Genomic DNA, 20,968 nt, shown 5'->3' with positions numbered 1-20,968 from the left:
GGACGATGATGAGGCCCAATGAACTCTTTCGACTTCTGTCTGTCCTTGGAGAGTCCGAATTCTGTCCAGTTTGGTGTCGCTTATTGTGATTTGGTTTTCAGGTCCTTTATTATGTTGTCTATCCATCTAAGTCTGGACCGTCCTTTGATCTTTTACCTTCCATCGTTGTATTCAGGGCTTTAGATGGTAGTCTTTCTGTTCCCAGTCTGGTCACATGGCCAAACCATCGCAGTCTTCTTTCTTGGATGTTGTCTATTATTGTTATTTCTTGTTTTAGTCGTTTCCTTATGTCTTCGTTTCTTAGTCGATCCAGCAGAGATACTCCAAGTAATCTTCTTAGCCAACCCATTTCAGTAACTAATAATTTTTTTCTCTTCAGCCTTTTTGAGATTCCAGCATTCACTTCCATAGAGGAGTATTGGGAGGACCATTGTTTCATAGGTTCTTACTTTTGTTACTTGTTTGATATCTCTTGATTTCCATATTTTATTAAGTCGTCTAAAAGTTTGGGATGCTTCACTGATTCGTCTGTTTATGTCTTTTGTAATTTCGCCATGGTGCTCAATAACTCCTCCAAGGTAGGTGAAGTTTTCTACCTGCTCTAGATTCTTACTATCAATTTCAGTTTTAAGATTGGTGTTTCTTTTTCCTATTTACATAATTTTTGTTTTGTCTATATTTAGGTTTAATCCAAATTTTATACATTCTTTCTTTATTTTATCAGAAATCCGTTCCAGATCTTCTTCAGTGCTTGTAAGTAATGCAGTGTCATCTGCAAATTTGTTATATTTTTCCCATATATTTTCATTCCGGATTCTTCATTGTTTAAGGCCTTACTGGTTGCTTCTTCCAGTGTAAGATTGAACAGGTCTGGTGACAGATTGCATCCCTGTCTTACTCCGCTCTCTGTGTGGAACCAGTTGATTAAGGTGTCCTCCATTCGTACTGTACTTTCAGATTTCTCGTATAGATTCTTTATTATTCTTATAGTTTTGTTGGGAATTCCAAATTCTTTCACAGTTTCAAATAGTTCTTTTCTACGGATTGAATCAAATGCCTGACGAAAGTCTATGAAATTTATGTAGCAACTTTGATTGTGCTCTATTGCCCTTTCTGTTAGCTATCTTAAGTGAATAATTGGTCAATTGTGCTTCGTCCTGGTCTGAAACCTATTTATTCTTCTCCTAATGCTAGTTTTATATATGGCTTAATTTGTTTTTGGAGTACTTTCGTAAGAACCTTACTTGGAATACTGAGGAGGCTAATGCCTCTGTAATTATTGGATTCTGTTTTATCTCCTTTTTTTGTATATAGGAGTTATGACTTATTTGGTCCAATCAGTTTGGTATTGCTTTATTTTTGTAGATCCTTTCAAATAATGTTTTTAATGGTTCCAAAAATTGTTCCTTTCCTTCTTTTAAGAATTCTGCGTGTATCGGATGAATACCAGGTGCTTTCCTAGTTTTTATCTATGCTGTGTGCTATTATTTCTTTGGTAAAGATATTTGTTCCCTCTTCTATTTTAGTGGCTGGAATCGTAATATCCTGGGAACTGTTTTTGTTATATAAGTCTCTAAAGTATTCTTTCCATCTGGCCATTCTTTTTGTTTTACTTTCAATTAGTTCTCCCTCTTTGTTTTTGATCATTATAATTTTTGTTGTCCGTGTCTTACTAATTTGGTCTATTTGTTTATATAATCCATGAAGGTTATTTTCTCTTAATTAGTTTTCTAATTTCTCTGGTTAATCTATTATATTCATTTCTGTTATAGTTCTGTTTTAATTTCATGCTTTTCCTTTATTCGCCTAGCCTTTTTACTTCATTCGAGATCCGATCCTTTTTACTTTCTCTTTCTGTGTAACCTATTATATTTTCTGACGATTTTAATATTATTTTCTTTATTTGCACCAATGTTCTTCAATGTTTATATTCTGTTTCGGTAGTTCCTTCAGGTTTTTATCTAGTTCTAGTTGATATTTTCTTAGAATACCTCTAGACTCTAAAAGTGCTTCCGGATTTTAACTTCATTCTTAGGTTTGCAAATATTAGCTTATGGTCTGATCAATAGTCTGCAGCAAAGGATTGCAATTTAGGATACTTGATTTTCATCTTTGGTTTACAATAATATAGTCTATCATATTCTTGGTCTGTCTGTCTGGTGATATCCATGTCCATTTTCTTTGGAGTTTTGGTTGTTTAAAGAGTGTTGGTTATTGTTTGTCTATTACATGAGCAGAAGTTTAGCAGTCTTTCGCCACGTTCATTGCTTTCTCCATACCCAAACTGTTCGAATACTCTTGGCCAGGTATTCCAGTCTTTGCCTACTTTTGCGTTCAAGTCCCCCATTAGAATTAGGAGATCTTGACTTGATGTTTTCTGTACCGCTTTTTTGCAGATCTGTATAGAACTCTTCTGTCTTCTTCTTATGATGTTGAAGTTGGTGAGTATACTTGAATAATAGTCAGTGATCCAATTAATGTTTTAAATCTTGCTTTGATATCCTAGGTGAGATAGGATTGTAAGACAATCTTTATTAGTCTTATTAGGGAGTAGCACTTATATTAATATAAGTGCTACGCCCTACTTTCAATTTGTTGTCCTCTTCGCCTGAAGTTAAATTTTTGTAATGTCCATGGTGAAATTATCCTTTTCCAATCCATCTAGTTTCGCTGAATCCAATCATTTCCCATCGGTTGTCTAATTCATGCAGTAGTATTTCTAATGCTCCTTCCTGGTGAAGAGTTCTTAAATTCAATGTTCCTGTGCTTGCTATGTTTTTCCTATCTACTAGGTGATGTTTTGTTCCAATAACATATTTTTCGCCTTTACTATCTTGGTTCCCTAATAATGGGCGCGAACCTTGTTTGATCGGGCGACGATCGAGCCTGCATGCATCTTTAAGTAGGTTTGAGGTCATTCAATTTCAGTAGTTAAGTTTCGTTAAGTGACCACCACCTTGACTTGAAATTCAGGCGCTCTTAACATGGAGTACAGACGATATTTGCAGCTGATAATTCACTTGAATACAGTCACTGCTTGAGATCACTATATCTGGCTACCCTCACTTAATTTAGCCTGTGGATTAACACAGTTTACCGGGGTGTGGCAGTAGTGTGGCCGTGGTTTACAGTAGCTTCTTGGAGCCATGAGAGTTGGGTGTCCAGTGAGAACCAATCCATGTGAACCACAATTACGTGCGACCGTTCAGAGTTAGGCGTATCTCTCCACGATACGCCTAACTCTGATCAGTGACTGCTAAAAAATATAATTGATTGCAGTTACTTTCAAAGTCTGCATTACTTTTTCAGTGTCCACTAGGACATCTACTCATTATTCTTCGAAAGATTTACAATTTTGAAAAGCATTGTGTTGATATCTTTTTGTGTGAAACTCTTAAGACATAAGCCCGTGCATTCCTTTTCTGTACAAATTTTCTATAGAAATAATCACATGCTATTTCTTTATCTAATTTCCTAGGGAAAACACAGATATACGCAGAATAATATCTTTTGTTGCAGCATTATTTGTGAAATTTGAAATAAGCTGATGTGAAAGCCTCAAGAGTTTGATACTGCTACAACCGAAATCTAGTTTGCTTTATTCAGCTTTAGTAATGATGATGATCTCTATAACAAACAAAATCTCAAATTTAACCAGTTGCATAGACTTTACGAATCAACATGTAAATAATCATTTAAAAAATAAACCGTTTTTTTTTTCTTTATTGATTAAATAGTTTCACATAAGAGATTGCTTTTGCTTGGCAGGTTCCGTTTTGTTAGTATTTTGTTGTTACACCGTCCTACGCTATTCCAGAAGTAAAATAAATACCTTTATTTAGATTCCACCGATCTAAGCTTCTTTTGTAAGTCACAGAAACAGTTCGTGTTATCACCAACTATCTTGTCTCAAACATAAAACTTTTTCTCTCTTTCTGTAAAATACATCATACGCTGGGTATTGATTTTGTCTTATTGTATTAGGTGGTTTCTTGTTTGTGGAAGAGTTACACTGGAGCAATAAATAAATATTATGGTTAAGTTTAGATCGATGGTTTCGTGATTTTTTTTTTTTTCTCCACTGGAAAATTCTTCCAGCATCTATTGAATTAGTAGACGCCGAAACAAGAATAACAATGAGGAAACACATGCATTTTATAAAGCAGTAGTTACTTTTGTAAAACATATTGAGCTACTTTTAACCCCCCCCCTGCCAACTTTTGAAAGTAAGTTATTTTGTGTATCGTCTGGACAAAAATATTCACTAGGATTAAACCGAGTTATGTTCAATCAGTACAAAGGTCATTCACTTACCGTCAGGGGCACGAGGTCCGTATCATCCATATCCAAAATTGAGACGAGTAGTTATTCGAGGGATAACGGGCAATGCCATGTAGACCAAATATTATCTGATCCGTCAAATGTTTTATTAACAGTGCCAAAATTGAACGCTGTAGACCGAATTTATTATACCACTGAATTTATTAGGTTATTCACGCTGCTAATATAAAAGTGCTCAAGAGAACTGATTCAGTTTCTAAAATATGCCAAGTTACTACATCGATTTACAATTTGAACACTTCAGAACCTTATTCAGCAATTCACATATCGTGATTATCCCATAAAGTCATACAAACAGCCTTCAAATCCGTCATAAAAAAGATTAATAGCCCACTCTCAGAGAAACCTAAACAACTATTTTTTCTTCTTTTATACCCACCATATTTCCTATTACATTAAATTTATCACGTCCTAACTCTATCTACACTGGATAATCATGTCCTCCACTTGGAAGCAAGTACCTTTTTAAGATACTGATTTCAAGTTAACTCTGTTCACGAAACTGAAGATCACCGTTTTTCGTGAGGTTTTGACTAGCTTCTATTATGATTTCTTTGTCACATGGGGATGTCAATAAGAAGCATCAATGCGAAATTTTGTCGTAGGTTTTAATGTATATACCAGTTCAAGAAGATTTTCTAAATGCCCGTTCTTAATTCGTTTTAATTTCATCATTTCACGAAATATTTGATGAATTTCGAAAAAAAATGTAAGAAAAAAGTTCCTATTCAGAGCAGAATGCTCCTAAAATGATTAAAACTAACTATGTGAGCTGAATAATGTTTCACGGAATTAGTAAGCTAATTCTGTGATTTTAATCCGATGTATTTCAGGGTTGTTTGGTTTTACGTCAGGAGATAACTAAAGACCCCCCTCCCCCCACAATCTGAAGTCGCGCAGGAAACATTTCCAGAACTGAGCTAATGAGTGTTTTTAATGTCTTTTTAATGTTTTTAATGTATTTTGTCTTTATCATGAATTGTCTACAAGAGTGTTCTCCGTCTGTAAACGAGGACAAAATATTATACACCTTCTGTCCATAAAGAAACCGAACTATTTGAAAATAGAAGAAACTAGTGGCGGCACCTGTCTCTTTTTGTGTCAACTGTTTATGACATTTGTTTCATTAGAAGCCGAGTTATAGTGCCAAGAGTGGCAGTGTGTTTTGACGAACTGTCGGAAAATGAGTTTCAAACAGAGAGCTCTGCGATTGATTTTTGTGATAAACTTGGTAAGCGTTTTACCGAAACGCATCAAATGCTTCAAAAAGCATACGGTGATGAATGTTTATCCCGTTCTCAAGTTTATGAGTGGTTTAAGCGATTTCAAAGTGATAGTGAGACGCTTGAGGACGACAAAAAGCCAGCCCGTCCAAAATCCGAACTGACCGAAGCTAACATCCAAAAAGTGCGTGATTTCATCAAAGAAAACCCGAAATCGTCCGTGAGATTGATTGAAGATGAATTAGGGATTCCAAAATCAACTGTGAACAACATTTTCACCGAGAGTTTCGGCCTTCGTAAATTGAATTCGCGATTTGTTCCCCACAAGTTGACCGACGACCAAAAAATGTGTCGAATTGAACACTGCAAGGACCTCCTAAGGACTCAAACTTCTTTGAAACGATCATTACTGGTGACGAAACATGGTGTTTTGAGTATGAGCCCGAAACAAAGCGCCAGAGTGCTGAGTGGATACCACCAGAAGAGGGGCATCCGAAAAAAAAAAAGTCACTTGGAGAAGTCCAAAGTAAAGACAATGCTGATTTGTTTTATACGATTCCAAGGGCATTATCCACAAAGAATTCGTTCCACCTGGCCAAACGGTCAATGGCGATTTTTATCTCGAAGTTTTGAACTGACTGATAGCGAGAATTCGCAGAGTTACGGCATGAATATCATGACGACCGACCGTTCGTCAAAACACACTGTCACGCCTGGCACTATAACTCGGCTTCTAATGAAACAAATGTCATAAATAGTTGACACAACACTAATGAAGGTTGCCGCTTTCGACAACAAAAAGAGACAACAGGTGGCGCCAATGGTTTCTTCTATTTTCGAAAAGTTCGGTTTCTTTTTGATCAAAGGGTGTATAATTGGCATTCCTTAATTTAAATATAAATATTGAAGCAATTATTATTGTTTATTATTAGAGAAAAAAAAGTTCTTTTAAATGTAGGAAATATGCAGGATGTTTGCTGTCTGACACTGGGAGATAAAACTCATTTTCAACCATATTGTAAATGTCTTTTGCAACATGCATGCTACAGCTGGATTGATTCGAACCCACAAAGCTGCAAGTGGGAAAGCAGATATCGTAATCATTTTGGCCACCGACGACAGCAAATAATGCCTATTAGAAATGTGTAACAGTACGACTATTTAAACATTTACATTAGTCAACAGCTATTTCTCTCTCTCTCCTTAAACATAATGAATAAATCATTCCCTTTTGTAGTTCGAAGGAGGTCTATCAGCTGAACCGACTGATTGGCACAAAATATTTCTGAATAGGAGCATCAAACGAACTAGTAAAATATAATGAAATAAGATTATCGCTTTCTACCAAGATCAAAAGACTGATTGCTCATTCAACATCGTTTTAACCTAATTTTTGGCACGATTCCTCATATTTCTAATCTAAGGCGTGTATTGGAAATCTAATAATGCTCTTCATAAAAATGTAGTTTTTTTCCCTCCTGATGCCCTTATCAAAATGACGAATTTTTGTAATTTTTTATTACCAAGTTATCGTATATTTTAGTAAATATCGCTTAGTAGAAATTTAATATTTAAAGAAGAAAAGCAAACCTCGTACTTCTTGTCTCCTAAATTTTAATGATCTAATGAACATCTATTTATCTTGCTTCTCAAATATCTACTGGCGTATTAGTGTAACGTGGTGCATTGATCACCTTTTTAGAATAAAACGAAACTGACGATCAGTTTTTCATACACTTTTTTTTTTATTGTACGTTATAAGAGAAAAAAAAAAGAATTCCGTGAGATGGCGTTAGTCTTGCAAAATGCAATCTCATTTCTTTTGCTCATTGATCGAATTATTATTAAACTAAGCTACGCTTGGTTTTAAGAGAGTGTATTTTTTTTTCTATTTAAACCAATAAGTAAATGCAGTTCTTAACAGTCAGTTAATGTTTTTTAGTGCTTTTTTTCACTGAATTTCATCCTCATCTCGATTAGTCGTTCGTTTATTGCGTTTTCACAATTAATATTTTAAATTCTTCCCTATTGGGAAGATGACTTAGTTTTAGAAGATTAAAGCAGCAGAAGATTAAAGCTTTACCGCAATTAAAATTTAAATATTTACACCAAATATTACAGTTCATGAATTCGACATAAAAGTAAACACGCTGGATTGTGCTTTATAGAAAATTAATGTGTTTGCACTCTCTTCCAAGTGACATTTACAAACGTAGCAATGCTTTTCACAGAAACCGAAGAAAATGCTTTTGGAGAGAGAGAGAGAGAGAGAGATCATTCATCTTAGCTGCTTAGCGCATTCCAAAGCAACAGTAGCAATTGTCGTACTCAAATTCATAGAAGTTATTGACCCCGTAGTTAATCTATCTTCAAATCCAGTTGAGGGACGATTCTTATCCTTTGGCCGAAGAAGACATTAGTTTGAATCCCGTCTTAGGATATAAAATACTTAAGATTTTTTAGGCCAAAGACGAATTAGTTTCATGGAAGTGATAGGATTCCATCTGTACAATAGCCTGGAAAACATATTCAGTGATTGCATTATCGTTTTAAGCCAACCAACCACCAGTGATTCAAGGAAATGATTCCAAGTTGAAAACAGATAAAGATAACATCAGCGACTTCACTAGTTATTTATATTGCCATATTCAAAGACGAACTGTAACACTTTTTCATCAAGTGTACCTGAGAACTATTGTAATGCAATTTTCTTTACTGAATTTTTAAGCTTTTTTATAGTATTTATGAAATAACTAAAACTTTAAGTAAAACGGTGTATTTCATATTTTTTTTTTGAACTGCTATTAAAATTCATAGCCAATATGTGGTGACCAATTAATTCCATCAATGATTTCACCCCATCATTGGAAACAATAAGATCGATTCAAATTAATTAAAAACAAAATTATTTCAAATGTAATAAAATATTTTTTCATAAGCCCATATGGTTGCTGTGCGTATGAAAAATACCTTAGATAGTTTATTTCTAATAGCCAAATGGTGTTTTCCAAAAATATACGTGTTTATATCATCTTTTGCATTTGTCCTTTACATTCTAAACCCCCTGAAGTCTTACAAATCATCGATAGGCCCGAACTCGTGAATCACTGAGGTGGAAATCGGCGTCATCCAGATTCAAAAAAAATTAGATCTGCTTCCTTCCGGGAACCAGTAGGGGTTAGTGGATTTTTTTTATGTTTTAAATTTTATTCGGTATTATTATTTAAGTAATTGTGTCCTTGAGAATCTGGTATAGTCAACTGTGTTCATGTCAACAATATTTTCTTCCTTTAATTTTAAAGAGTAGCTTGGCATTATTCTTTATTTTATAATTTTTTAAATTTATTTTCGTATTAACTGTTCCTTAGAAATTTCATGATAAACAATTATTTCTTGATCAAGATAATTCATGTGATTCATAATTTTCTCTCTCTCTATCACTTTTTCTTACGTACATTCGGTTATTGTTTGCATTTTGTTAGGATTTTAGGTGAGAAAACAAAACGTGGATCCTAGAAAGATACTCGTAGAAAAGATTCTTCTAGTATTGCGTTTAAAATCTTAAAAGTAAGTTTTACGATGGTTAGACACGTGCAGAAACAGTTGCGTGTCGAGCCTTACATCAGCACAGCGATAAAATAATAACAACGTTAGCTCACTATTATGATCATACGAAAAAAAAAAACCCTCAACAAGAAGACTTTTCGTGACATCTTCATCAACACACTATCTTAAGTTCTAACAAGATAAAAAAAAAAAATGGATGATAGAGATTACAGTTGTGCGTGTAGTTCCCCCAAAATGGCAAAAGGTAATCGACCTTTGTTTCGTATAATACCTTTTAGTGACGACTAATTATTGTTTCTAATCGCGTATATTGTGTGTAATTCTGTTTGGCTTTGAACAATATATACTCTGGAGCGATATCGAATTGCCCATCGAATTATAGAGCTAAAAGGCTTGAATTTGAATTAAGACAATATAATGTAAGATATTATAGATGCAACCATATTTTATAGAAAAATATAAAAAAAATCAACTTATGGAAGCACTTCTTTAACAGAATAATTATAATGTCATACTTGGCAATGCTATAAGTTCATAATTTTCGGTTTTGATTGGACATGCGCTTTGGTGTAAAGTAGATTAGCTAATGTTTTGCTCTTTTATACCCATCACATATGCAGTCATGTGACTCGCCTTAAGCCTATAATTGGTGAAAGACTTTTAAATGCAGTTTTACTTTTAAATGCAGTTTTCAGTCTTTAACAGTAACAATTAAAAAAAAAGCCAACTTTAGTTCATTCAATCTTCGCTTCGCTTGCATAACATTTGAATATTTAAATAAAGGTTTCTTATGTCAAAATGCGTGAAATATTTTAAGAGATGAATGGAATTATTTAAATTTTAAGTTCGAAATTATAGAAATTCTGAAATAAAATCCAAATAATCGCTCGTCTGTGGATGAATTGCATTTGGATCACTTTTCATGTACAACGGTACATTGCGCCCTTCGATTGGAATAAACCTAAGTTCGATTCTCGTCGCGACGAGAGGAATCTTTATCTGAACGATTTCAATCGAAGGTGAGTTAGCCGTTCTCATACGGAGGTACCAGGGTTTTTTCTTCCGGAAACTTAGGTTTTTCATCCCGCATACGGACAAATCGGCCCTTCAGAACACACGCAATTTACAGACATAGAATACCAGTTGTGGTGGAGGTGGGCGGCAGATGGCGTTGATGAAGATGTTTCGTAGTAGAGGCTCGGTGTAGTGGTTGAGACAGTTGTATCAGTTGAGACAGTTGTAGGTATCCTCCCGCGATGAATCTTCAGACTCCTTGGAGGTGTCAGGAATAATAATAATAATAATAATAATAATGATAATGATGATTCCGCTAGTTTTAGATTTAAAAAAAATTGCAAGGAAAGTGTCAGGATCGTAAACCCCGTGTGTTCTGTGACCGCCAACTTGTACATTATTTTAATTAAAACCAGAGGAAAACCAAACCCTCTGGGCATGACACTGGCTAACTCACCTTTAGTTATAAACCCTTCTTGTACCATGATCGTAATTGAACCGATATCGTCAAAAGGAAACGTCAATACGCCCCATGTTAATGATACCTCTCTCTCTCTCTCTCTCTCACACATTGCTAAACTTTCATATCTGTGGCAAACCATCACTAGAAAGGCTCACTGAAACTTCATCTATGGTTTGGATATGTTCAAAATACATTTGCTGTATAGCCACATGGTTTAGATACTTTAGACAAATTCTTGTTAGAAATGAAACATTTTACATCGCTATTGTAGTATTAAAATGAAAATATTGTTTTCCCACACTCAAATCGGAATTGAAACAACAACGTCTACCTGTTAAACAAAGGTTCATTTAAATCTTATGGGAGATGTCTCCTCAAAGAAGACAAAGCACAACCATCTTTGCGCATGCATTTTTAACAGTATTTGTTTTACTACCTATCCCACCAATATAGTATAACGAGTATAACAGCCTGCGTGACACTCGACTTCGATGTCCTTTTGGAAAGACATGCGTTCGAATCCTGTCTAGGACGCGAAGAAGGCTTTTCAGAGGTAGTCGGTCTCATGCGGAGGTGGTGGATTTTTTCCTCCTAAAGCATCAGATTTTTCTTCAGACAAACTGACCAGGAGAATACACGCAATTTACAAACAAAGCTAGATTACAGCCAATAGTGTTATATTCGTTTCATAAGGTAGTGCTGTGACGTAATAATGTGCTGTACCTGTTCTATGGACCTGACGTAATAATGTTTATAATGTTTGCTGCGCAAAATTTTAATCTAATAGTTATTAGAGTAACAATGTTTCTGAAACATACAACCAAAAGCGAATGGTCGCTATTATTATTATTTTATTATTTCCTCCCTTATATGTGAGTTCTACAAAATAAAAAAAAAACTTTACTACAGTAACAAATATATATTTAATCAAACCAGAAAACAATCAATAACAGATTTGTTGTCATGGCAATTATCACCAGGATATTTTATCGTAACGATAAGCTGCAACTTATGTTTCAGAATAAGGTCGAGTAGTGGCAAGCTAGTTTTTCATTACACCATATTATCAAGTTAATCACACCGCCTACAATAGTTCCAGATGACTTTTCTTACCGAGCACAACTTCTTTTTCTTGTTTTTCACAAAATTGCAGTGAAGTTTCCAACACAATCTTCCGTCTATTTATTTTTTACTTTTATTTTTTTATTTTTTAAAACAAAAAAACCTCTGTAAGTCAGCTTCGTCGAAACATTAGCTTTACGCAGGGAGCTTTCTGTCTAAAGCACCTTATCGGAAAAGTGAAGTTAAATTGGCAATTTTGTTGACGGGGGAAGAAAAACAGAGCTTGTGGCAGAAACTAGTGGTTTTGGACTTGATCAGTGACTTAACGTTAGCAAAAAAACATCGACAGGACAGGAAGAGATAGGGGAAGATCGGCACTTGAGAAATAATTTCAAGAGGATGTTTTCTTTTTCTTTTTTTTTTTTTCTTTGTGGGAGAAGTATTCGATTTTCCCCTTAAGACCTTCACTTTTTTTTTTTTTTTTAGAAACGTAGTTGAAACACTTTGAAAGAAGAGAATTGAAATATCGAGAGACGGAATGCCTACGTGCGCGCGCTGTTCGGAACTATTTCTTTCTTTTATAGATATAGGTTTTGCATTTTAAACTTAACCCTTAGTATAAAAATATGCTTTCCTGTTAAATTTCTCCCGATCATGCCAGTAAAGAAGACAGAGTTGGAATACGTGTACCTAGACGAATGAAGCCTCCTTGCATTATGTATAGTCTGAGCCACTGATTTAAGAAGTTTGTGTTGTTTATGATGTTTCATAGGGATGCTTTTGAATGGTGACACCCTAATAGGCTACTGCAGCCCGGTTGTATTTTACTCTTCAAGTTTTATCTATCTGGTCTCTTTCCCGTCTCAGTATTGTGACTTTTTTCCTTTTTATTTCAAAAGTTTTGACATTAGCCGCTTTTGGTATGTTTTTTTTCCCTAAACATAAACAATTCTCTTTTATTTTTTTATCAGTATTATCGAAGTTTTCATATTCATACTCGGTTATATTTTTAAGTGCGTATTTTAAATTGGATTTGGCTTAACAATAATGACGGCGGATCTTCATACAAGAAACTTTGCATCCTCCCCCCCCCCCCAAAAAAAAACTTTCTCAGACCATCGTAATTTTTAATTCAAAACAGAGCTAGAAATAAGTTTAAAAATGAAAATTCGGAATTTATCTGCGTATGTTGCACAAGATGCAAAGAAATTAAGATATTTCAGAAGTCATAAATGTTACTTCAAATAATCCTTCTTTTACTTGCAGTTAATTTGATTCCTGAAGGGATAATAAGTTTGAATGTGAGGAAGTTACGATGTAGGATTGTCAGAGTTGGCAACATTAGTGATCTTACATAAATCAGCGATGTTTGCAGCGAAAATTTAGCTTCAAGAAATCGATATTATTTTGTCCACACAGGAATTTGAGAAAGCAAAATATTTTACGTTTTAAATTATCTTGTAAGGAAAGCATCTAAGGTAAGTAGAATTTTATTGTTAAAATAACATTAAATATGAGTTTGCTGTTGAATATATAATAATCGAAAAAGCATTTTTAAATTATAGTTCACTATACCCAAAACGTCCTCGTGGTTACCCTAGTGGCTTTGCGCTTCGCAATCGTATGCCTGATGAAGGAGTGTCCTAGGTTCGATTCCTGTTGGGGACGTGAGGAGCTTAAGGATCTTCCTCAGAAATACTAAGTTTTTAGAGATTCCGTAGCTCAGTAGGTATAGACGAAGAAGCCCCTAGGTTCCATTCCCGTCTATGACGTGATAAATCTTTATCTGGCTTAATCGAACATTTATTTATTGAATGTTCGATATTTCAGATAACCTGAGGTCGATAACTTATTCCCCCCCCCCGTATAAAAGTTCATATTGTTTTATTAACTCTGCACTCGGTAGTTTCTTCTTAGATAGGTCTTCGTTTCCTCAACTGCTACAGTTCTTTAATATTTTGGTACAATTTTATTTGTTAAAACACTACTTTGTTAATATACTCTTTAAAAAAAGAAAAGAAAAACGCATTCCAAATTCACCAGTGTCATAAAAATAACAGAAAAAAAAGTTCATTATTTTATATTTCTGCTACATCTATCGTCATGCACGTAGAAGCTACACTCAGTTTATTACGCCACAAATAATGTATGTATTATGAATTTTATTGTGTATTATATATATATATATATATATATATATATATATATAACATAATCTTCAACATAATTTTCAACATAATCTTCCATAAGACTAATACATTTATTCCAGCGATGCTATAGCGCCATTATCCCGTCCCTGTAGTGGTTCGCAGTAAGATCTGCAAAATTACCCCTCTACAGCTGCAATCGCCTCTTGATTCGAAGAAAAACGCTGATCAGCTAGGAAGAGTTTTAGTTTTGGGAAGAGATAGAAGTCAGAGGGAGCCAAATCTGGGGAATAGGGCGAATGTTCCAACAACTCATAGTGCAGATCCCTTAATTTTCTATTTGCCAAAAACACTTTTATGGGCAGGTGCATTGTCCTGATGAAAGATGATTTTTTTCTTCTGCAAACCGGGTCTTTTCTCACGAATGTTTTTCGTCTAGTCTGGTTAAAAGATCGGAATATTATTCCCCGGTTATTTTTTTACCCTTTTCAAGATAATTAATAAACAAAATGCCTTCAGTATCCCAAAACACCGATGCATGACGTTTCCTGCTGATGGAACCGACTTTGTCTTCTTTGGCGCTGAACAACCGGCTTCTGTCCACAGTTTTGACTGCTGTTTGGATTCTGGTGTGTAATGGTGAATCCAAATGTCATCCATAGTAATAAATCGAAGCACAAAATCAGTTTTATTCTTGTTAAAATGCTCCAAGCATTGTTCAGAGATTTTCATGCGAGTGCGTTTTTGATCTACTGTGAGCAAACGTGATCTACCCATCTTGAGCAAAGCTTTTTCATTTGCAATTCTTCATGCAAAATACATCCTACACGTTCTTTTGAAATGCTTATAGTCTCAGCAATTTCACGCACTTTGACTCGCCGGTCATCCAATAACATATCGTGCACTTGATCAATGATTTCTGGTGTTGTTACATTTTTTGGACGTACTTCACGTGGATCATCTTCAAGGCTGGTACGGCCACGTTTAAACTCGGCAGCCCATTTCTTAATTGTCGAAAACGAAGACGAGTGCCCATAAACTCTTATGAACTTCGAATGAATTTCTTTTGGTGTTAAACCTTCTTCTACAAAGAATTTTATAACCACACGATACTCAATTTTATCCATTTGAAGGGATACAGACAACACTTTTGCTTCAGACAGCTGTATAAAACAAACTACTTGATAGAATGACTTTAAATTTCACATGAATGCTTATGACAGATGTACCGACTTAGAATAAAAAAATCTTGCCGATAGTGTTGCCATCTATGGTCGAGGCCGAGAACTTTTCGGCCCACCCTCGTGTATATATGACATGTAAATACAAATCAATGAATAAATCAAAACGTGGCAGTTATAAAAAAAAAGTTGAGATCAGTACAAGATAAACGGGAATGAATTGAGTCTCAGGAAATTGTTATAATCTGAAAAAGTGTTTTTATTGTTGAAGCAATCAGTCAATGACGTAATGTCTTTAGAAAATGGCAGTTTTTTTTTTTTTTACTCTTCTTAGGAAGTGTAATGGAGACAAATGTGTTTATTTGTAGAAGAAAACTTACAACAGGAATCCTCACAGAACATCAATAATAGCAAATCTTCAGTGTAACCGAGATAATCTAATTATGAAACGTAATTCCATTTAATAATTGGAAAGTTTTCTTATTTGAAGTAATGGTTTTAACCTCTAATTATTTTTTAGGATAGGAATTGTTATCGTGAAGTTTTTGTAACTGGTTGAATGAATGTATCGAATCCAATTGTGTGTGTGTGTGTGTGTGTGTGTGTGTGTGTGTGTGTGTGTGTGTGTGTGTGTGTGTGTGTGTGTGTGCGCGCGAGCGCTTGTCGTTGGACTTATCAGAAACAAACACTGCAGGATAGGATCCTTTGGCGGAGGATAAAGAAATGTAAGCGAAAAACTACAGCCTTTCAAGACAAGGAATAAAATTTTTTTGCTTGCCAGAACTTGATAGTAGCTTAAGTTTTGTGAAATATCTAAATCCCTTTATGCAATATTCCTTACTAGATAAAAATCAGGTGTTCTTATGGTGTAACTATCATTGTTCGATGCTGAAATATCTTTGCTTGTTCGCTTTCAGTGTTGAACATTGGATCTTTCTGCGCGCGCACGTGTTCTTAGAGGGACGATCCACTTGAAAGAATTACCCGTTTAGTATGTCAGTGAACGAAGTAGGATTTGCTTCAAGTTCACCATGTAAACATGATGCAAGGGAATCCTCTTATACTAAATACTGCGCAGTGTTCCTACTGTGTGTACGTGTGTGTGTGAGCGCGCGCGCGAGAGAGAGAGAGAGAGAGAAAGAGAGAGGGCATTAATGCTTTGGAAAATACCATCCCTACCTTGCAATTCGGGAAAACTGCCTTTCCTATATCAACGTCATAACCCCTCTATTTCCATCGATTTTTAGAATAACCAGTCATATTTCATTTTACATTTTTTCCTCATATAACACTTGCCGTTAATTTAATATCATAACAATGTTGACTAAAATGAGGCACAAACATTTTGCATTATTAAAACTACCAAATTTTTCATTAATATGCGACAGTTTAATATTAACAACTTAAAAAAAATGCTTCCCCCACTTTCCATTGATGTTCACGGCTAAAAAAAAAAAGACAAGATTTCTTGCCGATAGGTAGCGCAACTATAGCAAAGTGAGAATTTTTGTTTAGTGTTTCAAAGAGCAAGTGACATTAGTCCCGGTTCAATGAACATCCATAATCTCCCATTAAACGTCGCTCTAAGTAACAGCATTTAAACAAAGTAGCAACATTAGCCTATTCAGTCTTTCGACGAAGTTTTTTTCCTCCTCTCTGTAAAGTATGCCTGGAATTTAAACATAAATTAGCATCATACCATGAGGCGTAATTGCTAAAAACATCAATTACGTAATAACCATCCTGACAATTAAAAAAAAAAACACTCTTGGTGTTAGTTATTGACAAGCGTCTGTAACTGAAACAGTTGGGGATTCATTCGCTAAAGACAACAATGGAAATCGTGATGAACGCTGCTAGTGACAACAATAGAACCAGTTATTTTAATAGGAGGGTATTGATATGTTTGATGCATTCCGAATACAAGTTTTAAATATGGGATAGCTTGAATCGTTATTTCGGAGAGATCCAGATTTTTGTGGTTCCTATATGGGAAAGCGAAATACAATTTATCAAAATCACTATTTCTTCGCTTTACGTTATGCATAAGTTTTGTACTTCTGCTACCTAGCAGCCATTTTTAAAACAAGCACTTGAAATATTCAATTTGCTGAGCGAATCTGAAGCTTAGATAACTGATTTGTAATAATCCTGAAATAATTATTTTTCTTTTCTTCTGTAATATTCTTCCTTATTGAGTATAATCTAAATGTTTTCAAAATCAACATTTTTTTCATGGAAGCTGAAGGATTTGCTCCTGTAAAACGAGACAAATCATCCAAAGAACACATGGACTTGATATGTCTTAGTGATCTCACTTTTAATGTAGTCATTATAAATACGCATGCACAGCCTATTTATAAATTATTATTATTATTATTATTATTATTATTATTATTATGTGACACCTCCAGGGAGTCCAAAGACTTATCGATGGAGAGTGTGATCGAACGATTGACAACTACTAACTGGGCTCAAACTTGCTTAACTTATTGCAAGAAAAAAAATCTCAAGAAGAGATGTACGTGGGTACTTTCGTTTACTCCGCGTTTCATATTTGCACGTGCGTGATACGACGTGCTTGTCCAGCGCCTCGAGTGATTGGTGTAAATTTTAATTAACGTTTCTTGAAATTTCCACATGGGAGAACATCCGTATCCATAACAACCAATTCGAGCTGTGATGTCTAAACTGGACATAAAACTGAGGGACCAACCTTTAAACGCAGCTACAAAGAGTATTATTTGGGCAAATGTAAATAATTAGGATTCGTTCGTAAATTACGAAATGCTATTATTCCACATCGAAGATAATTTATGGATGCGCCCTTTGAGTATGAATTTTAGTGGTTTTGAATTTAGCCTAATATTTTTAATAACCCATTTATGGAAAAAAGGAAATATAGGTTATAACATATCCGCAAGGCTTATTCCATCCGATCTTCTTTCACTCGGTTTTTTTATATACTCAGTTTAGTGATTTTCATTATCTGTAGAGTAAATAAAAAATACAGTTTTAGGGATAAGCCTTCTCCTTATGAGACTGGCTATCTCATCTTCAGTTAAGAAAATTCTTAATAAGTTTTCAAATCCAGGAGCCAAATCTGGGTCATTCCAACCATAGGAAAACATCCCTACCGACTGTGCTACTGGAGCGAATCTCATAGAATTGGAGTCATACTCTTTGCTGTCAACTTTGTGAAGACTCTTATAATATAAAGCAAAAAAATTAAAAACATGGTTCTGATAATTTTATTTTCCCGGCCCAACTTAAAAATGCAGCATTTGCACAGATATTAAAATTCAACTAGAGGTAGTTTAAAAAAAAAATCAGCTAACGCCTCTTTTATTCCGTATAGGGAGTAGGCGAGGCAGTTTCAGCCCTATCTAACTTTTGAAGACTGAGTGGGCAGTTCAATCTCCACTGGTACCCAATCAAAGATAGCTGGAAGAAGGCTATCACTAATTAAGCGGCATGCAGTGAAGAGAGACGGCTTAACAACTGCCGCCATCTGGTAGTCCCTAACCTTAACACAATATATTTAATGTCTGAAATAATGTGGGTTCTACGGTCGATTTTCTTGAGTTTTCGGGAGAAAAACTCGCTTGCCCGTGCCAGAGATCAACTAACTCGGTAACCGGTCGAAAAAAGGCTTAGAAAAATTTCTTCTAGTCGCCGCCTAGATTCGAAACAAAGCCTTCCTTCGTGCGGTCAAGAGTTGTGGTGCGCAAACGCCACATCCACTGAGCTACATATATTTTATTAACAACAAAGCATCTGTGTACAATCTGAATAGGAATAAATATATATACATCTATTTACAATTATATACATTTTGTACATAGTATACTCATTTTAATTGGCATTTTTTCTTTGACATTTCTTTATAGTTTCTTTTTCACATTGTGTCTATTATCTGTGTTCATACAATCTTTTTTACATGATAATCTGCTCAGTGTCTTGCGTTTCCTAAAGTCCTTATACTTCATCTGAGCATTTTTTTTCTTCAATGTGTCATGCATTGATATCATTCTATCTTTATCACTTATAACATTTAAATTACTATTTCATGCATCCTATTTTTCATCTATTTACAATTATATACATGCTGTACAATTCTAATTGGCATTTTTCTTTGACATTTCTTTATGGTTTCACATTGTGTATATTATCTGTGTTTATAGTCTTTTTTTTTTTTTTCAGGAATTTCCTGCAGAAAACAAATCCGCCCACTTGTCCATGACAGAGATCGACGAACTAATCAAAGAAAGACTTAGAAAAAGTTTCTATAGTGGCGACTAGACTTGAATTTAAATCTATCTTCGGACCTAGTGCATAGGATACAAACGTCACCACTGAGCTACACAGACTATTATAGGCAGTTTAAACTTCAGGCAGTTTAAAGTATTATTTGTAAAACATTTGAAAATTGTTTAAAATTATTAAAAATATTTTAAATCCCAGTTGAATAATTTATTATTGATTTTACGAACAATAAAAGAAAAACAAAGTTCCCGAGTTGCGGTAATCCGTATATACAAACAAAGATTCAAAAGGCATTCATATTTTGTTAATTCGGAACGCGAAAACGCATCTACGAACTAGTCGTCTTCTGTAGATAGATCATCTAGCATATATTAACATATTACCAATGCATTATTAGATTAAATCACTCGATCCTTCCAGAATTATAATACAATGCAACAAGATTAGTGTTTATTTTATTGGTATGTAGATTATTGAACCGTAAATGACCTTTTGAGGAACTTCCTAAAAATGGCTGATAATTTTCAGTGTCAAAAATGCCAATATACAATATACGCAATAATTGAAAACAAACAAACAATAAAACGAGAACAAATAGTTTAGTTCTTTTATTTATAATAGTGAGTGCAACAATTAAAGCATGTAAAAATGATACTTTGTTGTTAAATAGTTTTAGAAATTAAAAGTAACCACACTAACAACATCGGCCCACTTCGTTTCTGTTACCAGCCGAATGCGCTCGCGCACACACACACATAGATTCGGTTTCTGGTTTTGTGGTAGGTTACATATCTTCAGGATCGATGGGATTGCTGTAATTAGTTTCGCTAATTTCTGCTATTAAAGAATGCAACCACAGTGGATTTCTTTTAATACTTAGTTCTAAGGAAACATATTTTGGTACTTGATGAAATTGTTTACTATAATTATGTATGGATACTTAACAATGAGACTATAGGAATGGGTACAAAAACCAATGTCAATAAGTTGCCCTGGTCACTAAGGCGATGCTAGTTTAACCTTGATGTCAAATTTCTTGACAATCTCCATTCCCTGATGCTCATCAATCGCTTAGTAGTTATATATATATTTAAATTTTCACTTTCCTATTTACATTTATGGTCGTACTTCAGTGGCGCATGCAATAGGTGAAAGTCCAAAGGACTGGGAAACTCTTAAAAGGTAACACTTCTGTTCAAAGACCAAAATATCAATTTATTATTATTTGACACCTCCAGGGAGTCCAAAGACTCATCGAGGGAGGGCACCTACTATACAGCTCTGTCTCCACCACTCAATCCACCAGCTGACTCCACCAACGCCATCTACCACCGACCACTACCACTAGTATTTCTACAGACAATCACAAACATCCATGCCCATGGCGGGATTCGAACCCGCAGACTTTTGGCTGGAGAGCGGATACGCAAACCACTCGGCCAGTCAGGCTGGCATTTATCTCTTTATAATTTTAATTGAGGAAAAGGTAAGCAGATTTAGAAAAGTTAATATTCCCTTAAGAGGATTCGTCTTCCTGAATATTTCACTGATATATAAATAATAAACAGAAATAGTTGTTCATTTGCTTAATAGATGGCGCTGGATTATTTTCCACCTTCAAGTGCTAGGTTTTTGCATTATAACGAGAAATAAAAAATAGCAACGTGTCCTCTTTCGGTCTGGCTCAATTGGCCCTAGTTTCGT

General features: G+C 34.8%; 1 long non-coding RNA gene across 1 annotated transcript in view; it reads left to right on the top strand.

The window, feature by feature from the left end:
- The window catches only part of LOC150098187 (uncharacterized), a 78,304-nt gene extending 58,793 nt beyond the window's left edge, over positions 1–19,511 (top strand). Inside the window, exons 2-3 of the long non-coding RNA XR_016549615.1 lie at positions 12,937–13,148; positions 19,202–19,511. This is a non-coding gene — a long non-coding RNA (uncharacterized LOC150098187). The remainder of the gene's footprint in view (positions 1–12,936; positions 13,149–19,201) is intronic.
- The last annotated feature ends 1,457 nt before the right edge of the window (positions 19,512–20,968 follow it).

This window comes from Typopeltis vanoorti, chromosome 16 (genome assembly GCF_054136105.1).
Source record: "Typopeltis vanoorti isolate ZY-2024b chromosome 16, IOZ_Tvanoo_1.0, whole genome shotgun sequence".
Lineage (NCBI taxonomy): Eukaryota > Metazoa > Arthropoda > Arachnida > Uropygi > Thelyphonidae > Typopeltis > Typopeltis vanoorti.
This window is presented reverse-complemented; position numbering and strand designations above follow the sequence as displayed.